The following is a 23,744-nucleotide window of genomic DNA, read 5'->3' as shown; positions in this document are numbered from 1 at the left end:
TGTCAAATCATAGTTTGACAAGCATGCAGACCAAGTCTCGCACCTTCCCTGGGAGCCCCAGTCATTGGACCTCAACATCATATCACTATGGTTAAATTTGGAGAACAATGTTTGGGCTCGTTTCTGGTATCTCTGCAAGAACTGGAATGATTTTTACATGAAGAAAGGTATCAGATTCTATTATCAACCATTCAATACTTATAGTTGTCAATTCCCATGTGAAGTCAGGCCTTGGATGCTACAGGCAGTCCAGCACCATCTTAGGTAACGATGTAATTCTTTTACCTGGTTTTTCCATTATTTTATCCAATCCCTGGATAGCAATAGAGAGAGAGAAATAAAGTGTTGCAGCGTAATGATATATAGATCAGACTTTCAACCAAGGATTCATGGAACCCTCTGGAGGGGGCTAGGGGTCCCTTGAGAAGACAGTATGGGTAGATTGATCTCCTGCCTATACAAGCCATGAGCTAGAATACATTTTTAGTAGGGGTTTCCTGAGACCTAAAAATGTTTTCTAGGGTTCCTCTAAGGTAAAAAGGCTGAGCGTTACATAGTTAGTCTGGCTAAAAAAAGACAAAAGTCCATCCAGTTCAACCATAAAAAAAAGAAGTTATAATCCTTTACCAACAGTTTATCCAGAGGACGGCAAAAAAACCCAGCAAAGCATGATCCAATTTGCTCCTGCAGGGAAAACAATTCCTTCCTGATCCCCCGAGAGGCAATTGGATATTCCCTGGATCAACTTTACCTATAAATGTTAGTATCCAGTTATATTCTGTGTATCTGAGAAAGAATCCAGGCCAAGCAATCCACTGAGCTGGCCAGAACCAACTCATGAGGGAGTCTATTCCACATTTTCACAGCTCTCACTGTGAAGAAACCTTTCCTTGTTTGGAGATTAAATTTCTTTTCCTTCAGACGTAAAGAGTGCCCCCTTGTCCTCTGTGATGATCTCAGGGTGAATAGCTCTACATCGAGTTCAGTTTTATATGAACCACTGATGTATTTATACATCTTGATCATAACCCCCATTATGTATTATACATGGAGATCATATCCCCCCTTATGTATTATACATGGAGATCATATCCCCCCTTATGTATTATACATGGAGATCATATCCCCTCTTATGTATTATACATGGAGATCATATCCCCCTTATGTATTATACATGGAGATCATATCCCCCCCTTATGTATTATACATGGTGATCATATCCCCCCTTATGTATTATACATGGAGATCATATCCCCCCTTATGTATTATACATGGTGATCATATCCCCCCTTATGTATTATACATGGAGATCATATCCCCCCTTATGTATTATAGATGGAGATCATATCCCCCCTTATGTATTATACATGGTGATCATATCCCCCCTTATGTATTATACATGGAGATCATTTCCCCCTTATGTATTATAGATGGAGATCATATCCCCCCTTATGTATTATACATGGAGATCATATCCCCCCTTATGTATTATACATGGTGATCATATCCCCCCCTTATGTATTATACATGGAGATCATATCCCCCCTTATGTATTATACATGGTGATCATATCCCCCCCTTATGTATTATACATGGTGATCATATCCCCCCCTTATGTATTTATACATGGAGATCATATCCCCCCTTATGTATTACACAAGGAGATCGTATCCCTCCTTATGTATTATACATGGAGATCATATCCCCCCTTATGTATTATACATGGTGATCATATCCCCCCTTATGTATTATACATGGAGATCATATCCCCCTTATGTATTATACATGGAGATCATATCCCTCCTTGTGTATTATACATGGAGATCATATCCCCCCTTATGTATTATACATGGTGATTATATCCCTCCTTATGTATTATACATGGAGATCATATCCCCCCTTATGTATTATACATGGTGATTATATCCCCCCTTATGTATTATACATGGAGATCATATCTCCCCTTGTGTATTATACATGAAGATCCTATCCCCCCTTATGTATTATACATGGAGATCATATCCCCCTTATGTATTATACATGGTGATCATATCCCCCCTTATGTATTATACATGGTGATTATATCCCCCCTTATGTATTATACATGGAGATCATATCCCCCCTTATGTATTATACATGGAGATCATATCCCCCCATATGTATTATACATGGAGATCATATCCCCCTTATGTATTATACCTGGAGATCATATCCCCCCTTATGTATTATACATGGAGATCATATCCCCCTTATGGATTATACATGGAGATCATATCCCCCCTTATGTATTATACATGGAGATCATATCCCCTCTTATGTATTATACATGGAGATCATATCCCCCCTTATGTATTATACATGGAGATCATATCCCCCCTTATGTATTATACATGGAGATCATATTCCCCCTTATGTGTTATACATGGAGATCATATCCCCCCTTATGTATTATAAACGTTGATCCAACCCTTAATCTTCTCTTCTCAAGAGAGAATAAATTCAGTTCCTCTAATCTTTCCTCATATCTGAGCTCCTCCATGCCTCTTATCAGTTTGGTTGCCCTTCTCTGTACTTTCTCCAGTTCCCCAATGTTCTTTTTTGTGAATTGGAGCCCAAAACTGAACTGCATATTTCAGAAAGTAGATAGATAGATAGATACATAGAGAGATTAAAGCTGGACATACACAATTAGACAAAAAGTCTCAGATTCCTTCATCCACACTATATGGCACGGATTGACAAATCCCCTGGATAGGCTGTCGGTCGGCAACATTTGTCAGGAGATACAAACAGTGTCTGCATCTGACTGGGTACAGCTGTTGTTCAGTCTACTGCCCTGCTCCTTCATCTTTTCAATGAAAGTACGTTAGGTGGGAGCAGGGGCAGACTGACAACTCATGGGACCCCCAGGCAATAGGGGATCATGGGGTCCCTGTGTCCTTGCCCAAACTCAAAAAAGCCTATGAAAAAGGTACCAGGGGCATCTCATGGGGCCCCCTACTGACCCTGGGCCCTAGGGCAGTGCCCGAGTTTCCAAATGGTCAGTCCGCCCCTGGGTGGGAGGGGACCAACAGGGCTTTCCACTAAGTGAATTTTGTCTGGTTCATCAGGAACTGTCCGAAATTCCAACACTGTATGGCTACTGCTGATTTTAGCAGTGTTGTCACCCTCACCATACTGCATTTTGGCTGAGGCAGTACTGCATGTGACATGGGCGTCTCCTCCTGTAATTTGTAAGTACCACAAATATGCAGCCAGAAAGTAAAGAACAAGGCCTAGAGCCTGTGTGCTAACACAAACGTAGTAAGATATTCATATTTGTTCTTTTGCAATGACATAGGACCCTTAGACATAGCCAGAGGTTATTGGCAGCTTCCTAAAGGTGATTGTACAGTGGCAAAAAATCTGCAGGGACATCTCCTTTTTAACCCCTCCCACTTCCAGCTAGCCTCAGTTTATTGCTAATGTCCTTAGGTGATGGTTGTTGTCTTTCTCCTGAGAGGAATTAATTCCCTCCTTTTTCGCTGAAATGTTTTTTTTTTTTGTTTTTTTTTCTGTAAGGTTATTCTATCACATTATAGCTGCTTCTCAGCCACTGCAGCTTTCCAAATCGGTTGACTCCTCGGATAAGCCTGGACCCTGCTTGGAAGAAGATGCAGGGAGGGCCTATAATGTCGCTTCAGCCACTTGATCTTGTGTGGAGGTGCACCTTAGCGAGATGTGCATCATGTTGAGTTAGCTGCAGGGTCATGCTGTGCATGCATAAACCATCTTGGATTCTCTGGCCATGCTTCTGTTGGTCAACAACACAGCTCAGGGGCACCACAGTGATCCTTTGGATGCTGCCTGGGTTTTCCAACAGGATGGAGTGTCTGGCACAGGAGGCTTCCCCTCTCCTTACAGAAGCATGGAGAGTACCCTTCTTGCAGACACCTAGACTTTTCCTGTCCACTCAGTCGAGCCAGTGTTTTAGGTGAGTGGCTTCCATCTGAAAATATTTTCACACCTCCCAAATGCTTTGGACTCAGCCATCTCTAACCTGAAAAAAAACCTCTTACCTTAACAAAACCTTAACAGGCCCTGTTGAGGATGTTCCTGTTTTTGAGGATCTGGTGGACAAGAGATTAAAAGCCATCTTTAAGGCATTGTTTGTTCTTATTGGTCCCTTTATGCAATCTGCTGTAACATCCATGGCAGTCTGCCAGGTGCTTGCTGTCTGGCCTAAATGTGTGGCCCATGGCGCTGTATCCATTTTAATGGATCCTTCCATCCACCACACCCTAGAAATTCTGCCTGTGGACTTACGCCAGGATCCTAGGATCTGGGTTAAAATCTGGTTAGCTAAACTTCCCTGTAAGAACTTCCTCAAGAAGATGCCCTTTGAAGGAGAATGCCTCTGCCTTTACTCTTTGGACAAGTATATCAAGGAAATCACTGGGGGTAACAGTACTCTCCTACCACAGAAAAAGAAGGTGCATGCTTCTGCAGGTAGCTCTCCTGCTTCCAGTCTAAGAATGGTTCCTTTAGCTCCCCCGCCCTTTTCCCCCTCATTCCTCAGGCTCCAAGCCTCCTTTCAATTTCATGCTGTCCAATATACCTTCCTCTCTGCAAAGATAGGCAGATCTACAATCTGCTGTTCAGTAGCTCCTCACACAGAGAGTTATTGCACCAGTTATAGTTGGGACATTTTTTCAGGGGTTTTACTTCAGCCTGTTCACTGTTCCCAAGGCAAAAATGGAGGTGTTCATCCCATTCTGGATCTCAAGACCCTCACCCTTTATCTATGAGTCCAGAAGTTCTGGAAAAAACTGTCAGTTTGGTCACTGCTTCCCTCCTGCTAAGGATCTACACATCCCTATTTTTTGCTTCACCAATGCTATTTGTGGTTTGCAGTGGGTATGTGGTACAACAAACAGCAATCTGGGTCTTTACCAAGGATTGGCCTAGTCCCGTTCCGCCATCCTGCTTCTCGGTCACTGACTTTAATGACATGGCTGTTGAAGTTCAGGTACTTTGGAACAGGGGCACAAAGCCTATCGCTGCACATGGAAGGCATACTTTACGTGGTGCAAGGCTACGAAGTTCCAACTTAGTAAGACTTAGTGGGAGGCATCCTGTCTTTTCTTCAGTCTGGTCTAGACCAGCATTTGACCTTGAGTGCTGTCATGGGACAAAACCTGGCCCTAACTGTTCTATTTCAGAGACTGTTTGCCTCTCATTCCTTAGTTAAGGCCTTTATACACTGTGGAGCCACAACCTGCTTCTTTCGGCCCTTCAGAGGCTGCTCTTTGAAACTGTTAGGAAAATTCCCTTATCTAATATTACTCGCAATGTGGCCTTTCTCATTGCTATCAGGTCTGCAATGCAAGTCTCTGAGTTAGTGGCTTTGTCCAGTAAGGAGCGTTTCCTAGTGTTACACAAGGATAAGATTGCTCTGAGCCCTAGGGCTTCCTCTCTCTCCAAGGTGTATTTACACTTTCTGCCCCAAACAGGACATTGTTCTTCGCTCCCTATATCTTGCTCCAAATACATTTATCTCCACTGTCTACATGTAGGACTTGCTGTGCAAGTCTGCCTATTGGCTACAGTCTCTTTTAGGCAATTAGAATCTCTCTTTATCTTTCCAGAAGGTTTCCACAGGGGGCGCCTTGCCTCTAGCTCCACCCTTGCTTGGTGGATTAGAAAGTCATCATTCAAGCCTATGGTCTGAATGATAAGGTTCAACCTTCTCCTGTTAAGGCACACTCTACCAGATCAGTTAGTCCATCATGGGATTTTAAGCATTTGTTTTTTTTTTTAAATAAAAAATATGTTATACTTACCTGTTTTGTGCAATGGTTTTGCATAGAGCAACCCGATCCTCTTCTTTTTGTGTCCCCTGCAGGTGGTCCTGGCCCCTCTCTTCTGCCGAGTGCCTGCATAGTAAGCTTTTTGGGATGCCCCATGGTTATGTCTAAGGATCCAGTATCCTTTACAGTTTGATTCTGAAAAGAAGATTTTTACTTACCTATAAAATAGTTTTCGTGGAGTACAGTACAGAACAGAACACTGGTCTCTCCGCTCTTCTTTATGATTTCCCTGTTGCTTGCTAAAAAACTGAATATAACTGGTTGTAAGAATGGTCATAGAGGGCAGCATTTTGCCAGTGTCCAATCACCGTAAGGTAGCAGTCTATAACCCATAGTTATACAGTATCTAAGGATCTTGTGTCCTATTTGTACTGTAGGCCAAGAAAAGTTTATTACAGGTAAGTCCAAAATCCTGTTTTGTTTTTATGGTGACATGTAATTACTTTTTGTCCTAAGAGGTCTTAGGTCTGCTTGTAAAAAACATCCAAATGACTTCACAGTTCATTTTAGCCTTACATGATAAGTGGACAAAAATACATTTGCAAACACATAAGCCTATCTCACTGTAGAAGGGTAAGATACATGATATATGAAATGAAAGATAACTCTGCCCAGGTGACGAGTCTCAAAACTGGAAGTGATGCAGGAGCCATGGCCCCACTGTCTGTCATTTTTTAGCTGTATTTTTTCATCAATGTAAGTGCATTACTTTTAATAAAAGTCAATTTTTACAACATACTACACTATGGGATATCCCCTGTTGCATGAGCTTGATTGCAGAATGGAATCTGGAAATTTAAAGGGCCATACACTTAGGAATTGGAAAACAGCCCATACGATCTGGAGGATCAGCTGGAATAAAGGTACAGTGGAGTGAAGCCTGTGATCTACCCCAGGGTGGGGAAAGCATTTTTGATCTGGTTGTAATAGGTCACATCTAATGGTGAGCGCATATGTGAATGGTGGTGGGAGTCACTGTGCATGAGAAGAATACGGACATGTATGGTGGAATCTGCTTTAAAATTCATTGCAAGGAATATTCTATATGAAGACTTTTTATGTGTACAAAAATAATAATTTTTAAATATTTATTTATCACATGTATAAATTTACACCATAATATGTTTTTTATTAGTCACGAAATTTAATGAATAGGGAAGGCGCAACAAAATGTATTTGATTTGATAAAATGAAAGGTATATCTGATAAAAATGTATCAGTGCATGTGATGCATAAATTTGTGTCAGTTCTTTAAGCTGTGCAAGCATCTTTAGCAGCCTTCAGGCATGAAATCTGAACTGTCTGACAGTTGGGGATTTCAGTACAGCTCTCAGGGGACAAAAGGGGAAAGGGAAAAGTTGAAAGGTCATATCTGCTTGATATGCCTAAACACACTATGAAAGCTATAGTGTGTTAAAAGACAAATGATAAATGATGTAGAATACATTGTTATATTTTTGACAACCTACATACGACAAACGCAGATAATAATGTGGCATTGTTACTAATACATACCTACATGTTATGTAAATTGTCTAATTATTCTTCCCCTGCTTTCCAGGGAGAGGTCAGCTCATACGAGGAACAGACCTATGTGAAAATGATTCCAGGGGGGCGACGAGAAGGAATGAATCCTGGAAGGTCATCAGAATCCAAGGAAGACCGCGAGGAACGTATTTTAGCCTTGCTGGGCATTATTGGTACCATCTTAAACTTGCTGGTTATCATCTTTGTGTATATATATACTACCATATAGAACCAAAAGGACTTATTTACCCACAACTATACAACTGGTAGGAGAGAGGACAATTTCATTGTCATGTCGTTTTTATGAAGAAGTTTGGTGTTTACTATGTTCCTCTATAATACTGGATTATAAAACCCAACTAGTTTATGGAATGTTGCTGCAAAGGAGCTCAGTGCTTGATCCAGCTGGAAGTCCCATAATGCACTTTTTGTATACAGTGTAAGTTTATAACTATAAGTAACACGTACAAGCACAATTAGAATGGAAAATGCAGCCTACTGCCATTCAGCTCAAGTTACCTGCCTTTACTGTGGGGCAAAACATTGTGCTGCAATATGCCCTCAATCTGCTGTTTTATGGTACAGAGGACCGGTCAACAGCATCTCATGGACTCTGTCACCAAGCCATGCAGAATATCCTAACCAACGTGCTAAAAACAGGGACGTCTTAACTACAGAGATTTGAGCTTACATTGAAATGGCCGAAGATGGTCCACGTGAGTTTGTTCACATCATGTACTCCAAAAGCATCATAATCAAGAGATTGGGTTAGTGTCCAAGACATATACGTTTTCTCTACATTGCTTGAAAGTTTTTACTTCAAGCCTCACCATACAACAAGATGACAAGGAATGAGTATATAATATTTTTAATGGAGATTGAAAGCCTCTCATGTATGAAATATGAAGAGGTAACCTCGGATTTAGGAATGTCAATATCAAAGGTCTCATACAGGTTGGATATTGGATAATTCAGAAAAAAAGTGAAATTTCTAAATAAAAAGTGAAGGAAAGTTAGTAGTAGAAAGTTACAGTTAGTTAAAGAGGTTCATCCTGGTTCCCCAATGGTGTGCTGTCCATCACCAGCCACATTATTTATTTCAGTTATTTCCCCTTCCACAACTTCAGAACTTCATGGTACAACCTTTATTCTATCAGGATTAAAATAAAGAAAACATTTTACCTGTTGCAGGGAAAATTTGTAATAAGATGATGAAAAAAAGAAGCAGTTGATTCATGATATTCTCTTTACCTAGGTGTAGGCTCACCTGTCCCTACTGGTACTCAGCATTTATGAAATCTAGTAGAGTAGTAGATAGGGTCACTGGCAGTGACAACCCAAAGAATTATGGGGACCTCTAGGTGAGCCTCTGTCACTTTCACATTCATCCATACTTATTAGCCACCCAAAAGCAACATTTATTCTGGTTCCTCTTCAGCTTATTGAATGTCCCTCCCAAGACAATTATTACAATGTTAAAGCTTATAGTATTGATCAAGTTCATTGGCTTGTGAGTCAAATGTAACTTTCAACTTAATATGTTGTTTGTGGCGGGCTCCTAACAATTGCATTTTACACTTTGAAAAAAGCATGGAGCCAAGCAGAGTATGCTAGATTCACGTATAACTAAAGGCAAAACTTTTTTAGTCTTGGACAGAATGGAGATGGATTAGAATATTTGTCAGGTTTTTATGGTTGTTGGTGTACCCGTGAGGGAGATTTTGCCTCTCTATTTGTCATGTTTACCGTTATCATCAAAAGTAAAAGAAAAATCATTAATTTGAGTTGTCCCTAGAATAGTAATAAATGGGAAATCTTTCAATGGGTACACTAGTTCTAGTGAACTTGGTGACAACCAGAGGTCCCCCTACTTTGGAAGTATTTCCTCTAGCTTCCTGTTTTGGCTGTAGGAGAGGAAGTGAAGAGACATCTCCTCAATAGGACACAGATGGCAAAACAATAAGGAGTTATAACCTTCCCTTACTCTATCCATAATGAAAAACATATTTTTGCCTTTAGTTCTACTTTAAATAATGTATTTAAAGCATTATTATCAAAGCTACACTACATAAAAATTAGAAATTGAAGATAATCTGTCACCTACAAAAGAAAAGTTTGGACATTCAACAATTACTTAATTAGATTTAATATTATTCTTTACCTGTGTCTGTCATCTGGATTAATGTACTGTGCAGAAATACATTTAGTCTGGGTGCTGCCATGCTGAATAATTCATGCAGTGTCTCTATACAAATGCACACTTTGGATTACTCAGCAACAGCAGCTGGGATTTCAAAAGTAAAAGTGGCTTTTACCATGCCTCGCACTGTACTAAAAGGCTGCGATCCTGCTTCACATGAGTCCTTTTAAATCAGGATATGCCAGAAACAGATTAACTGCCCAGGGCTTCAGTTTTTCAATCAAGACCTAGGTATAGTGCAACAGTTCTCCTTGCTGCTTAAAACTGAAGTCCAGACTGAAAATGAAAAACCCACCAATTGAAAGTATAATTCACTAGTAATGGTGAAGTATGTGGTTCACCTGATTCACCATTTTCCACTTGAGCTGCTGGACCAGATTGTGCCTTGTTTCTTCTTAGCCATCTTTGGTCTGGCCCACAAGTCCATCAGCTGCCCTTGTAAACCAATTTGGAAAAGTATGTGCACCCTAATAAGATGCTGGTGGGTAGAGCCAAGGAATGTGTACTCTGGCTGTCCCACCGATGAAATCCTTTGCATATTGATTTAAAAACAAATTATAAGCAGTTACTTGAGCAATACTGTTGTTTGCGGTTCACTGACATATGTAGATAAGGAGTTCTTAATTTATTCTGATTTCATGAAGTTCTTAATTTATTCTGATTTCAGTGGCTGCATACTTGTCCCATTTCATGCAGTGAGCATTTTCAGTTGGAAATGAGCAATTGTGGGCTTCATTCAGTATAGGTTCCTTTCAGTGGGCCTGGAGTTTAGTTTTAAAATGGTCTTCTTGCTCCCCATTTGGTGTGGTAGAGCCACCAACTGTTGAGCCATGTGAATGTGTAGGCCTGGCATTATGGATAATACGGAGATATTTACAAACTGCCAAACAATCTCTCTTAATCCACAAGGGATAAAAACATGCAAGCTGATATACTACCAACAAGGTTGTTCATCTACACAACATCTTGAAGGAAAATAGTTTAAAGCCACAACATTCCAACATTAGCAACTTGAATGTTCTTCCACTATAGCTCCAGCAATGGCACCCCCTAAGGCCTCATGTACCTATAGATTGTTGCATCTTTATTCCAATGCAGCAGCCCTCCATAGTATATTCAGATGTCTGTTGATAGCTAAAGTGTTGTTTCCGTATGCTTGTTAAAGTATATCTACATTATTCAAACCAGTATATGAAGAAAAATGAAGTAAACTTTAGTGAAAAACAAAAGAATCAATAGGCAACTGAATTGATATGTAAATCAAGAAGTTTACTGAAAAAGTCAACCTTAGTGCTGCCCCCCCATCTCTCGTACTGCCCATTGGCCATTTAATGTGACAAGCCATCTCCATGGCCTAAAGGGAAGCTAAGCCCAACTTTTCTTTTCCAATATTTTCTATTGTTTAAATAGAAAAGAGTTACATTTGAAATAGATGTTTGAATAAGGCACGATCAGTTACTTTAAAGGTGTTAATATACATGGGACATCATATAATATCATGCCATAAAAATCCTTATGCAATACTAGTGCGTAGAGTTCCATGTCACCATTTGCATTAGGTCTAGCCGAAAAGAGCTCGAACCATGCCATATCCAACTGTAGAGTGGTATAGGCCCTTGATGAGTGACAACAACGCACATTAACAGATTTATCAGGTTTTTTCCATAAAGGAGTGTAGCACTACCCCTGTAGGAGTTGCTGAGTTTTGGGTACCCCTATAGTCCTGCACAGCCAGACAACATGCATTTTTCACACAGACTTGTATCCAGTAGACAGTAACCAGTCCTTGAGCTTGATTTTGAAGTTTAATTAGGGGAATTTGAACCTGGATGGGGTAAGGGGTGTATGGGATGCTCAAGAAAACAGCAACTGAGGAAAATTTTCCTGGAATTATGTACAAGTCTTTTTAAACAGCAAAAATTATCTTCTTGGTGAGCTAGCCAGCATCTCCTGGTGTACCACCCCAGACACCAGATATTCCTCTATCCAGCTGTCTGAGGGAATCCCTGGACAGGGGATTCAGTGCCTGTCACTTTAAGTAGAAGACAATCCCGGGTAGCAAGCTAATCCAGTTACCCACTAGAGTGCGCCTTCCCCTTTCTGGCCCAGGGGGTGTAGGTCTGCTCACTCAGTCTCCTTGAGTGAGGTTTGTGTCTGCTCTCATGCCTTCTACTGGGCTGCTCCTTCCCTGCTACAGAGATGCTCCTCGCTCTGGGGCCGCTGAGGTCCTGGGTTTTCCTCCTTTCCAGTTCTTCTGCCTGTAGATGAGCCCCTTCCCATCTGGTCCCCCTCCCAGGCTCCTGCTCTCCATCCTCCCACTTCATCTTCCACCCGAACTCTCCTGCTGCTGAGCAGGCTCTCTCACATTTAAGGGCTGCCCTGGCCCCATTCCAAGTCTCCTGCTTGGGGATTTGCCAGGGTTTCCTAAGTGCGCAGGCCAGCCCCTCCTCACCCCCGCCTACTGCTATTAGAATCTTCTCCAAGATCTCTAGAGCAGCTGGAGGTATCATGGAACTGACCTGCAGAGCCCTGACCTGAAATAACCCTCTGTCTCATCCAAGGCTGCTATTCAGCTTTCCTAGCTGAAAAACCCAAGCTAGCTCCACCTAGCTATCTAAAGGGGCGCTTCAGGAGTTAAGCCCAACTTTTTTTTAGAAACGACTTACACATATCTTTTGCTGCCTGTATCTCTGGATTTTCTGACTGTTGAAGTAAATGACCTTTAGTGAAGGAAACCTTTGTTCATTTGTTCAAAAGTAAATTGTCCAGGGCTGCGTGAGATACAAACAAGCCCTTACTACTATGATCACATATGTCTCCAGTTTTGCTTAATATTTTTACCAGAATGGAACCCTTGAAAAAACTTGAAGGTCCCAGGGAACCCTCGCTGATAATTACCATAGCTACAGCTCTTAGCACATTACTGTTATCAATAAATTGAGAAATAAATTGAGAAATGCATAAGTGGCATCATTTATATAGTTAAAATCAATACAACAACATTTTTAGTAAATATAAAGAAATAAATAATTATTGCAAAAAAAAATCATGCAGATAGTGAAAATTGTAGTGTTCCAACTATAAAAAATACTCTCTTATATTGGTTGTCAGTGTAGGTCTCATTAAATAAGGGCTGATATACGACCCCCTTACATTACAGTGTGGGAGTTGCTCCCTTACACTGATTGTCAGAAAATGTTCATTGCTCAAGGAATCCCTGACAGAGTCTGGAGGAACCCTAGAGTTTCATGGAACTCTGTTTAAGAAAAGCTGGTCTACAGAGATGAATAAAGAACTAAAACCAGTGATTTTGATAAATGATTATATATTATTATTTTACAGGATTTATATAGCGCCAACAGTTTGAGCAGCACTTTACAAAATGAAGGCAGACATTACAGTTACAATACAATTTGGTACAAGAGGAAACAGAGGGCCCTGCTCATTACAATCTAGGAGGAAGGGTTGAGTGATTCAAAAGGTAATAGCTGTGGAAGGGATGAGCTGATGGAGGAAATAAAAGGCAGCTTACTAGTTAGAAGCAGGATAGGCTTCTTTAAAGAGAATGGTTTTCAGGGATCGTCTAAAAGTGGATAGATTAGGAGATAGTCGGACAGATCGGGGTAGGGAGTTCCATAGGATGGGATAAATGGTTAAAAGCTATTGGGTGTTCAGAAGGAACTGTGGGATAATGAAGATAGTTGCAAATCATCCACTAGGACCTGAGCCATAGCCGAGATCCTCATTCTTAGCTAGGCAAGACTTCTAGGTCCTAGCTAGGCAAGACTTCTCCTGGTTCCAAGCTAGGGAAATATTTACTCTATTAAATTCTTTTACATACCCATTTGCCACCTTTAATGAGTTGTCCATTTAAAGCAGCCCTTCTCAACCACGGTTCCCGAGGTAGTTAAGGGTCCTTGAACAGACTGCAGTGGTTGAATTAATCCAACATCTACAAGGACCACCAATGCAAGGAGGCAGTTTTGAACTAAACACCAATGTAGGAGGTTTTCATGTACAGCAGATACTGTAGATGAAAAAATTACCTGCCCCGGTTGTCAAATGCTCTAGGTACAACAAAATTTTTTATATTCCTATTTAAAACTTTCTAAAAGTTACTAGTCACACTAATATACCGTGAGCTGCATTTTTTGCAGGGGTTTCCCGAGAGCTAACAATTATTTCAAGTGTTCCTTTGGAATAAAAGGTTGAGAAAGACTGATCTGAATTTTGGAATATATACCAGGGGTCTCCAAACTTTCTAAAGAAAGGGGCCAGTTTACTGTCCTTCAGAATTTAGGGAGGGCGGGAGCTGTGGGAGTAACAATGCCTCAGGCTTGGTGATCAGTGGGAGTAAAAAATTACATTTCCTTTGGTCAGTAGGAGGTGGAATAGTGTCCCATCATTAGTGTCAATTGGAAGAATAGTGTCCCATCATTGGTGTCAATGGAATAAATAGTCCCCCATTGTTGGTATCAGTGGGAAGAATAGTTCCCTATCACAGATGTCTATTGGAAGAATAGTGCCCCATCATTGGAGAAATAGTGCCCCATCATCAGTGTCAATGGGAGGAATAGTGCCCCATTGTTTGTATCAGGAGGAATAATGAACTGGTGTCAACTGAATTAATAGTGCCAAATAATGAATGTTAATGGGAAGTATTTTGCCACACTGTTGGTGTTAGTGGATGGAATGGTGCCTCATCGTTGGTGTCAGTAGGAGAAATTGTGCCTCATAACAATGGAAGGAATGGTGCCCCAAGGGCTGGATAAAGGCAAGGAAAAGTTCACAGTTTGGAGACCACTGATATAAAGTGAAAAATGGCGTTGGCTAGTTGTAAAGATTTACATATAGCTTGCATCTAGGTTCTTGGTTACCCGGAATGATTAGAAGTATTTAAGTGAAAGAAAGGAATGTGCAGGAATTCTGAATTGCCTGCTTTCATGGAAGCAATATATATATATATATATATATATTGAAATTGAATATATCTGCTGGTGACAGGTTTACTCTGAAAGATGCCAAACGTTTCTGGCGAAATGATAGGCTGGATAGTGGCTTAGGACATAACATGGCTTCCTACATTTAGTAAAAGTGACAAGCACACTTTAAATCCAAGGGATCTGACAGTTTTATACAAGTGTTGCCCTATTTTACCTACATTTTCAACAGAACAATTTCACAGTCACTGTGTTTTTGTTGTCATTTACCCTTTAAAGTGATGGCATTTTATCTGGGCCACTGTTTAGTCATACAGACCCTTCAGGCAGCCCACCCCTGTGTTATGTGACTCAGTGTTCGCTGCTTTTTTGCAAATGCTCATGGTTTAATGCCAGCCATGGCTCTCCTGTAGTTTTACGCTCTCTGATAGCACAGCACCCTCCTGGGTAGAGGAAGATTTCCAGTCCTAACCAGCTTACACTAACCACAGAATTATTTTTACATAAGGCAGATCCATTAGCATTCTGAGTTCACCCATGCTGTAAACGATCAGATTAAGAACCAAAGCACATTCTGGTGTTTAAAATGAATATAGAACACGCTTTTGACCCTTGCTAGCTTTGTTCCATAGATACTGATATATAAAATAAGACAGTGGAAAAAAATAACGAAGAGGTGCAATGTACAATAATTCAAAACAACCAATGAGACTTCACCTTTCATAAGTCGGAATAATTAAAGGCAATTGCTAATTGGTTGCAGTAATGAGACCCTCTTTATTCCTTCCGCTCTTCTGCTTGAGTCAGCCAAAAGTGCTTCAAGATTCCCAGCAGGAAATTCATAAAAATGTAAAGAAAGTTTGCCTTTGTTGTGGTTTTGTTTAGCCCCATTCTATCTTGCTGTCATAGACATCGAGACTTGGGTGCCTTAGCATGAATATAATCCTGTGCTTCAGGGCCAGACTGAACTTGAGGCCGTATAATAAAATATATTGGGCTGGTGGCCCTGAGTGGAGATACTTTACTATTCAAACATAATCCGCAATCACATTTTCTGGCATAGTCTTCCATTACTGACTTTGCTTACAGCTCTCAGATGTCATGTGTGCATAATGGAACTATGCTCCTTTGACACTACAATTTATATTGAACTAGGCAGTGCAGCATAATGCTGATTATATACTATGCAATCTGATTGCACAATCTCCTTTAGAATGGTTGTAAAGGTTCAAGGTTTTTTTTACCTTCATGCATTCTATGCATGAAGGTAAAAACCTTCTGTGTGCAGCCGTCCTCCTAATACTTACCTGAGTTCCATCGCAATCCAGCGATGAGAGCCACAGCTCTCCGGGAACTCTCCCTCCTCATTGGCTGAGACAGCAGTGACAATCACAGAAAGTAAGCCAATGAGGAGAGAGAGGGGGTGGGGCTGGTCACACAGAGCAGGGGCTCAAGAGCAAGCCTGCTTAGGTGCCCCCATAGCAAGCTGCTTGCTCTTGGGGCACTCAGCAGGAGGGAGGGGCCAGGAGCACCGGCAGGGGACTTTGTTTTTTAAATAACATGTCTGTTATTTTAAAAAACAAATTGCATTAAATATCACTTTAAATCTACCATATGCTATGTAGTGCAAGGGCCTGTCTGATTTGATACTTATTGCATGAATTATTTAGGGTTATCCTCAAATTACCTAATTTTCGTAAAGATAAAGCATATTGTGCAGAGATTGTACAATCATATTGTAAATGCTATGGCTATTTTAAGTCATACTGCTATTAACAACGTCCTATCTCCTTGGCCTGATATATTGCAGAAGGCAGTTAAACTATGACTGTAATAAGGGCAGTCAGTAGGGTTCCCACTGATAGAAGGCAGGAATGCCACTTCATATACTGTATATAGTATATATAAATTAGCAGGAAGCACTGTAGGATCACCGACAATGAACAGGAAGAGCACAATGAAGGATGAAACTGAGGGAACAATAAAGTAGAGAAGCCAATAGGAATTCACTCACTTGTTTTGGTTTCTAAAGATAGGCAACTCCCTACGTAATTGTAGAGATTATTTTCTGACTTTCCCCATCCAACTTGTATTGAGGTTGGTGGGTATTTGCCTGCGGGCTGCAAGAACCAGACACTTATAATGCCAAGCCATGGTAAGAAAAATAGTAAGGTCGGTGACCTGCCTGAAGTTTCTCTGCTTCAGTTATGCAATGCAGCAGGGTCACTTTCCTGCCTGAGCATATTGCTGCTTTAATCTTGTGTTATATCTGCCCAAAATTCAGCTTCAATGGCCATCTTGTCTGATTGGATAAAAGGGTTCAGGTGCCCCCCACACCCTGGGCATATTTGTTCTCCACAGTGTTTGGAGGGGCAGAAATGTTTCAGCCTATATATAGAAAAACATGATCTATATCCCTGGTGCTCAACCTGTGGCCCTTTGGTGTTTGAAGTGGGGCCCCCCATGTGCCAGCAGTCGGAAGTGGGAGCGCTGATTTGCAAACTGGCCTTTAATAACATTAATCTAGCAGTTTCATGTAACAAGCCCTAGTCACTGACTGTCCCTTCAGTCTCCGTATAGCCTAGTGGCTCTGAGGAAGGGGAGACTGCTCCTCGAAACGTTTCAGCCACAAGAGGATCCTCACAAAATTGGATCGGTGCTTTGTATCTGATGTGCCTTTGTTATCACAGTGTTTGTGAGTATATTTTACTTTGGATTTAATAAAGCTATCATCCTAGGTAATGCACTAGGCTGGTGTGCCCCCTTTTTTCCCTTTTCTTTACAGCTATTGTCTCCCCCAACCCCTAGAGTGTCCCTACAGCATGCCTTCAGTCTCCAAGCAGTCCTGTAGAACAGTCTCTGACTATTTGCTCTATTAAGTCTTCAGTCTATGACTGTTCTCTGTAGCACTACCCCCTTAGGGGTTGCTGATGAATTTGGGTACCCCTATAGTCCTGCAAAGCCAGTCTTTTAGCATTTTCCACACAAGCTTTCATCCATAGACAGAAATCAGGCATTGAGCATTGGTTTTGTTATTTTATTGAGGGGATTAAATCTGGATGGGGTAAGGGGTGTATAGGATGTCCAAGGGAACCGAAATCTGAGCACAACTTCCTGAACTATTCACAGCTTCTCTCCTCTGATACAGTCTCTGTTGGAGTGCTAGCCAGCACTAACCCAGACCCTAGATAAACTCCTCACCCAGCAATATAGAAACTTTCTTCCTGAGCAGGGAATCTGGCTCCTGTTCCTTTAAGTAAGGTGTACAGTCTCTAGCAGAGGGCTAATCTGGTTTTCCACCAGAGTGCTCCTTCCCCTATCTGGGGGTGCAGGTGTACTCACTCAGATCCTCTCCTGTACTGCTGCTGCCTATCAGTTGGGCTGCGCCTTCCCTGCCATACAGGTGGTCCTCTCTCAGTGAGTCCTGAGATTTCTTCCTTTCCAGCTTCAGGCTCACAGGCAGGCCTCATCCAAATAGGCCTCCTGGCAGCATTCCACCTCAACCCCACATCTTCCGTTCTCCTTCTTCCACCTGACTCTCCTGCTATGGAGCAGGCCCCAACACTTTTTAAGTGAGTGCAGCCCCTTGCCAAACTTCCTGTTAGGGATTGGCTGAGATCCCTCAAAAGTGCAGCCAACCACTCCTCAGATCCACCCACTGCCTCCAAGGTCCTCCTCCGAAACCCTCAGAGCAGAGGGTAATTTCAGAGGCGCTGGCCTGCAGTCCTGACCAGAATTTGACCCCTCTGACTATCTCACCTGAGCTGCTAATCATCTCCACTCTAACCATCAGGGGCTAGCTCAACCTAGTTAAACTAGGAGGGTGCTACAACTACATATTGAAAAAAATTATATGCAGCCCTTTCGAGACATCAGGGGCCATGTTTTAGTCCCCCTAGCCAGTGACTGTCCCTACAGCATGCCTTCTGTCTCCAATCAGTCCTGTATTACAATATATAACCATTTTCACTATTAAGTCTTCATTCTACAACAGTTTTCTATAGTGTTACATATAACAAATACTACTACTGTATATGCAGGCCGCTGGAGACATCAGGGGCCATATTTGAGGGTCCCTATACCTTGTAAGTTGACAACCACTGATCTCTATCTTATATGAGCTAAAATAAAAAATGTAAACTGCACAGTACATAATCCTTGAATTTGGCTTACCAATGGTGACTATTGGCTATGGACACAAAATCTAGCCTTCAACCCAAGTATGTGAGCTTTAATCCCACAAAGGGTGAAGGGCCACCTATGGGAGAATAGACCAATGCCACAATTCATTACCTTAATCATTTAACAATCTATCATATGCCTTCTTCCTTCTGTTGTCTACCAAATGAGCTTCTGACAGGACAATAGTCCTTACTGGAAGGAAGAATCATTTAAGCCAGGTAAGGAGGTAACAATGGTCTCTGCTTAGAGTTTGTACCATGACCTAAGGTCTATGTTCTATTTCTAAATACATATGGTCTGCCATACTACTGCCTAGGAACCAGCATCACTGCGATATAGTAGAGTCATTTCTGCTGGTTCTATATCTGCATGGTGTCCAAACTTTCAACGCGCTCATCTTTACATGGAGGGGATGCTCAGCGCCAAAATCCTCTCTCCAGAATATATTTATTTGATCTCAATGTGGTCATATGAAGCCCAGAACTGCAAAACCAGACAGGAAGACCTTGCGAATGGCCAGTTCTGTCTCTCATAAAGGTATTGATCATTGATCCATTGCATGATACAAAACTGTAATATTACAATCCAAGCAAAATGTGTATCCTGGATTACAACCATCACAAATTTCCTCAAGAGCGAAAAACTATCCCAGGAACAAATTGTTTACATCTGTTAAAGTTTCACAGACAGGAAGTTCAGGTCTAATACTTTCCTATGACATGATCCCTCAGGATTTTTGAGAAACACATGGGGATGGATCGCGGAGGATAGAAAGACAAAACTGCCTCTGTGTCTTCCTCAGTGACGTTGTCGTATAAGTGCTAAAAAGTTTCCTTCTTCCAAATTCTGATTCCATTGGCGGCATTTTTACCTGTGATGCAAAAAAAAAACGTTAAGAAGAGTTTAAAAAATTTTAATGTTGGTCTTCCATGGGACTAGTACAAAAAAATATATATATGGGAAAAACTTTTTACTCCAAAAAAGGTGGACAAGACACTTTGTTAATTCAGAAGGCTGTCCTCAGAAGAAATGTATTTTCTATGTATTTCTTGATAAAAAATAAACAATAAAAAATGAAGTTTGAGTTTGAGTCAGATTTCTATGTATTTACATTTATTTATAACTACTAAAAACAGACCAACAGTATCATGGAATGACCCCTACCCTGGCTATCCAAATCTCTTAAAGAGTTAGTTCACCATTCCCGAAAACAGCCTGTGCATGAAAGATGAAATCCTGTAGATGAAATCCAACTGTGCAGCTTTGTTTAAAGTTGAATAATGTGCCTGCTGTATGTCTAGGACAGTGGTAGGCAACCTTTTTTTTCAACTGAGCCAAATCTCGCCAAAACCACGATTGAAATTTATTTTGAGAGCCACATTTTTAAAACTGAAAATACATCCCCTATATAGTAATTCATCCCCCCATAGTAATTCATCCCCCATAGTAATTCATCCCCCATATAGTAATTCATCCCCCATAGTAATTCATCCCCCATATAGTAATTCATCCCCCATATAGTAATTCATCCCCATAGTAATTCATCCCCCATAGTAATTCATCCCCCATATAGTAATTCATCCCCCATATAGTAATTCATCCCTCATAGTAATTCATCCCCCATAGTAATTCATCCCCCATATAGTAATTCATCCCCCATAGTAATTCATCCCCCATATAGTAATTCATCCCCCATAGTAATTCATCCCCCATATAGTAATTCATCCCCCATAGTAATTCATCCCCCATATAGTAATTCATCCCCCATATAGTAATTCATCCCCCATATAGTAATTCATCCCCCATAGTAATTAATCCCCCATATAGTAATTCATCCCCCATAGTAATTCATCCCCCATATAGTAATTCATCCCCCATAGTAATTCATCCCCCATATAGTAATTCATCCCCCATAGTAATTCATCCCCCATATAGTAATTCATCCCCCATATAGTAATTCATCCCCCATAGTAATTCATCCCCCATATAATAATTCATCCCCCATATAGTAATTCATCCCCCATATAGTAATTCATCCCCCATATAGTAATTCATCCCCCATAGTAATTCATCCCCCATATAATAATTCATCCCCCATATAGTAATTCATCCCCCATATAGTAATTCATCCCCCATAGTAATTCATCCCCCATAGTAATTCATCCCCCATATAGTAATTCATCCCCCATAGTAATTCATCCCCCATAAAGTAATTCATCCCCCATATAGTAATTCATCCCCCATAGTAATTCATCCCCCATATAGTAATTCATTCCCCATAGTAATTCATCCCCCATATAGTAATTCATCCCCCATATAGTAATTCATCCCCCATAGTAATTCATCCCCCATAGTAATTCATCCCCCATATAGTAATTCATCCCCCATAGTAATTCATCCCCCATATAGTAATTCATCCCCCATAGTAATTCATCCCCCATATAGTAATTCATTCCCCATATAGTAATTCATCCCCCATAGTAATTAATCCCCCATATAGTAATTCATCCCCCCTATAGTAATTCATCCCCCCTATAGTAATTAATTCCCCATATTGTGTCAATTCACTTACCTTTGCTCCGCGCGTTCTTCTCGCCATGTTCCCGCGCCGTTCTGGTCTTCAGGGCGGACTGTGAGAGGAGAGGAGTTCGTCACGCTGCCCCTCCTACATCTTGGCTGCCCCGCCTACATCCTGACAGCTGCAGAGTCCTGACTTTTGGGGCGGCCGCCCGAGAGGAGGGAGGGGGGCGGCCGCCCGAGAGGAGGGAGGGGAGCGGGCGCCCGGCACACAGAAGAGCCGCATTTAAGTTTGTAAAGAGCCGCATGTGGCTCGCGAGCCGCGGCTTGCCAACCACTGGTCTAGGACATTTATACACCTCCTAAAGCCTGGTTGAAAAACTCTCACAGATGGCACCCCCTATCCTGCCTTGTTGCTAGAACATAATATGCTAATACGATCCCTGACCAGGGGCGGACTGACAACTCATGGGGCCCCCGGGCAATAGGGGATAATGGGGCCCCTGTGTCCTTGCCCAAACTCAAAAAAGCCTATGAAAAAGGTACCGGGGCATCTCATGGGGCCCCCTACTGACCCCGGGCCCTCGGGCAGTGCCCGAGTTTCCAAATGGTCAGTCTGCCCCTGTCCTTGATGTTACTACCATACCCACTATCACAGAAATAAGCTGTCTCTGTTTAAAATCCCTTTGCAGACATCGCCACTACACAGACACCCACCCCACTTAGCATTCCTCATACCATACCTCCCTCAACACTTTCCTCCTTTGACCTCGCTACCACCAAAGAGGTCTTTAAGGTCTCCTCAGAAGCCCGCCTCCCACCTACCCCCTGGACCCTGTCGCCTCACAACTCCTTCAGTCACCCTCCTCTTCCATCCTATGCTCCCTCACTCACATCTTCAATCTTTCCCTCTCTACAGGTGCCTTCCCCTCCTCTCTAAAGCATGCGCACATCACTCCCATACTTAAAAATCCCTCCTTAGACCCCACCAACCTGAACAACCTTAGACCCATCTCCCTGCTGCCATTTACCTCTAAACTCCTAGAACGCTTAGTCTACAATCGTCTGAGCTCCCACCTCACTGACAACAACCTTCTCGACCCTTTACAGTCTGGCTTTCGCCCTCTACACTCCACCGAAACTGCCCTACTAAAACTCTCTAATGACCTACTAACTGCAAAAACCAACGGCCACTATTCAATACTCCTACTACTCGACCACTCCGCAGCTTTTGACACGGTTGACCATCCCCTCCTCCTCAAAAAACTACACTCTTTTGGCCTCAGCGAGTCCGCTCTCTCCTGGTTCTCCTCCTATCTATCGCAACGCTCCTTCAGTGTTACCTATAACGCTGCCATCTCCTCCTCACTGCCTCTCTCTGTAGGGGTCCCTCAAGGTTCTGTCCTTGGACCCCTTCTCTTCTCCATCTACACCTCCTCCCTTGGTCACTTGATAAACTCCCACGGCTTCAATTAACATCTCTATGCTGATGACACGCAAATCTATCTGTCTACCCCTCACCTCACCCCTTCAGTTTCCACCCGCATCGCTAGCCTACTAAGTGACATATCGGCATGGATGTCACTCCACTTCCTCAAACTCAACCTTTCCAAAACTGAGCTCCTAGTATTCCCCCCTGCCCGCGTCACCCCCACTGACTTCACCATAAATATCGCTAACACCATCCTCAGTCCATCCCCTCATGCCAGGATACTAGGTGTAATCCTAGACTTCCATCTGTCCTTCCAGCCCCAGATCCAATCGCTGACACAATCATGTAGACTTCAACTCCATAACATCTCCAAGATACTCCCGTTCCTAACCCCGGAAACCACTAAGCAACTTATTCACTCCCTTGTCATATCACGCCTCGACTATTGTAACTCCCTCCTCATTGGCCTACCTCATCACAGGCTATCCCCCCTCCAGTCTATCATGAACGCTGCTGCCAGACTCATCCACCTCGCAAACCGTTCTGTATCTGCCACCACTCTCTGCCAATCCCTCCACTGGCTCCCAGTTGCCCAACGGATAAAATTCAAAACACTAACAATGACATATAAAGCCATCCACAACACTGCCCCAATTTACATAACCGATCTTATCTATAAATATCACCCAAACAGTACACTCCGCTCCTCGCAAGACCTCTTACTCTCTAGCTCGCTTATCTCCTCCTCCCATGCTCATCTCCAAGACTTCTTCAGGGCGTCACCCATCCCCTGGAACTCCCTACCCCAATCTATCAGACTTTCACCTACTCTACTTGCCTTTAGGTGATCACTGAAAACCTATCTCTTCAGGGAAGCCTATCCCGCCCTCTGCTAATTCTGGAATCCTCTACTCTTCCAACCACTCCATTCCCCACAGTTACGACCTACTGTACCATTCACCCCTCCCTCCCATATTGTAAGCTCCAAGGAGCAGGGCCCTCAAATCCCTCTTGTATTGAACTGTATTGTTACTGTATTGTCTCCCACTATAATGTAAAGTGCTGAGCAAACCGTTGGCGCTACATAAATCCTGTAT

At 42.1% G+C, this 23,744-nt stretch overlaps 1 long non-coding RNA gene across 1 annotated transcript in view; it reads left to right on the top strand.

Annotated features, from left to right (window-relative positions):
* Positions 1 to 19,776, top strand: part of LOC149439336 (uncharacterized) — a 34,120-nt gene extending 14,344 nt beyond the window's left edge. The window contains exon 2 of the long non-coding RNA XR_016307829.1: positions 7,411 to 19,776. This is a non-coding gene — a long non-coding RNA (uncharacterized LOC149439336). The remainder of the gene's footprint in view (positions 1 to 7,410) is intronic.
* The last annotated feature ends 3,968 nt before the right edge of the window (positions 19,777 to 23,744 follow it).

Source organism: Staurois parvus, unplaced genomic scaffold (genome assembly GCF_062004578.1).
Source record: "Staurois parvus isolate SC_StPar_1 unplaced genomic scaffold, SC_StPar_1.0 ptg001133l, whole genome shotgun sequence".
Lineage (NCBI taxonomy): Eukaryota > Metazoa > Chordata > Amphibia > Anura > Ranidae > Staurois > Staurois parvus.
Note: the sequence above shows the minus strand (reverse complement) of the source record. Positions and strands in the feature narration are given on the sequence as shown.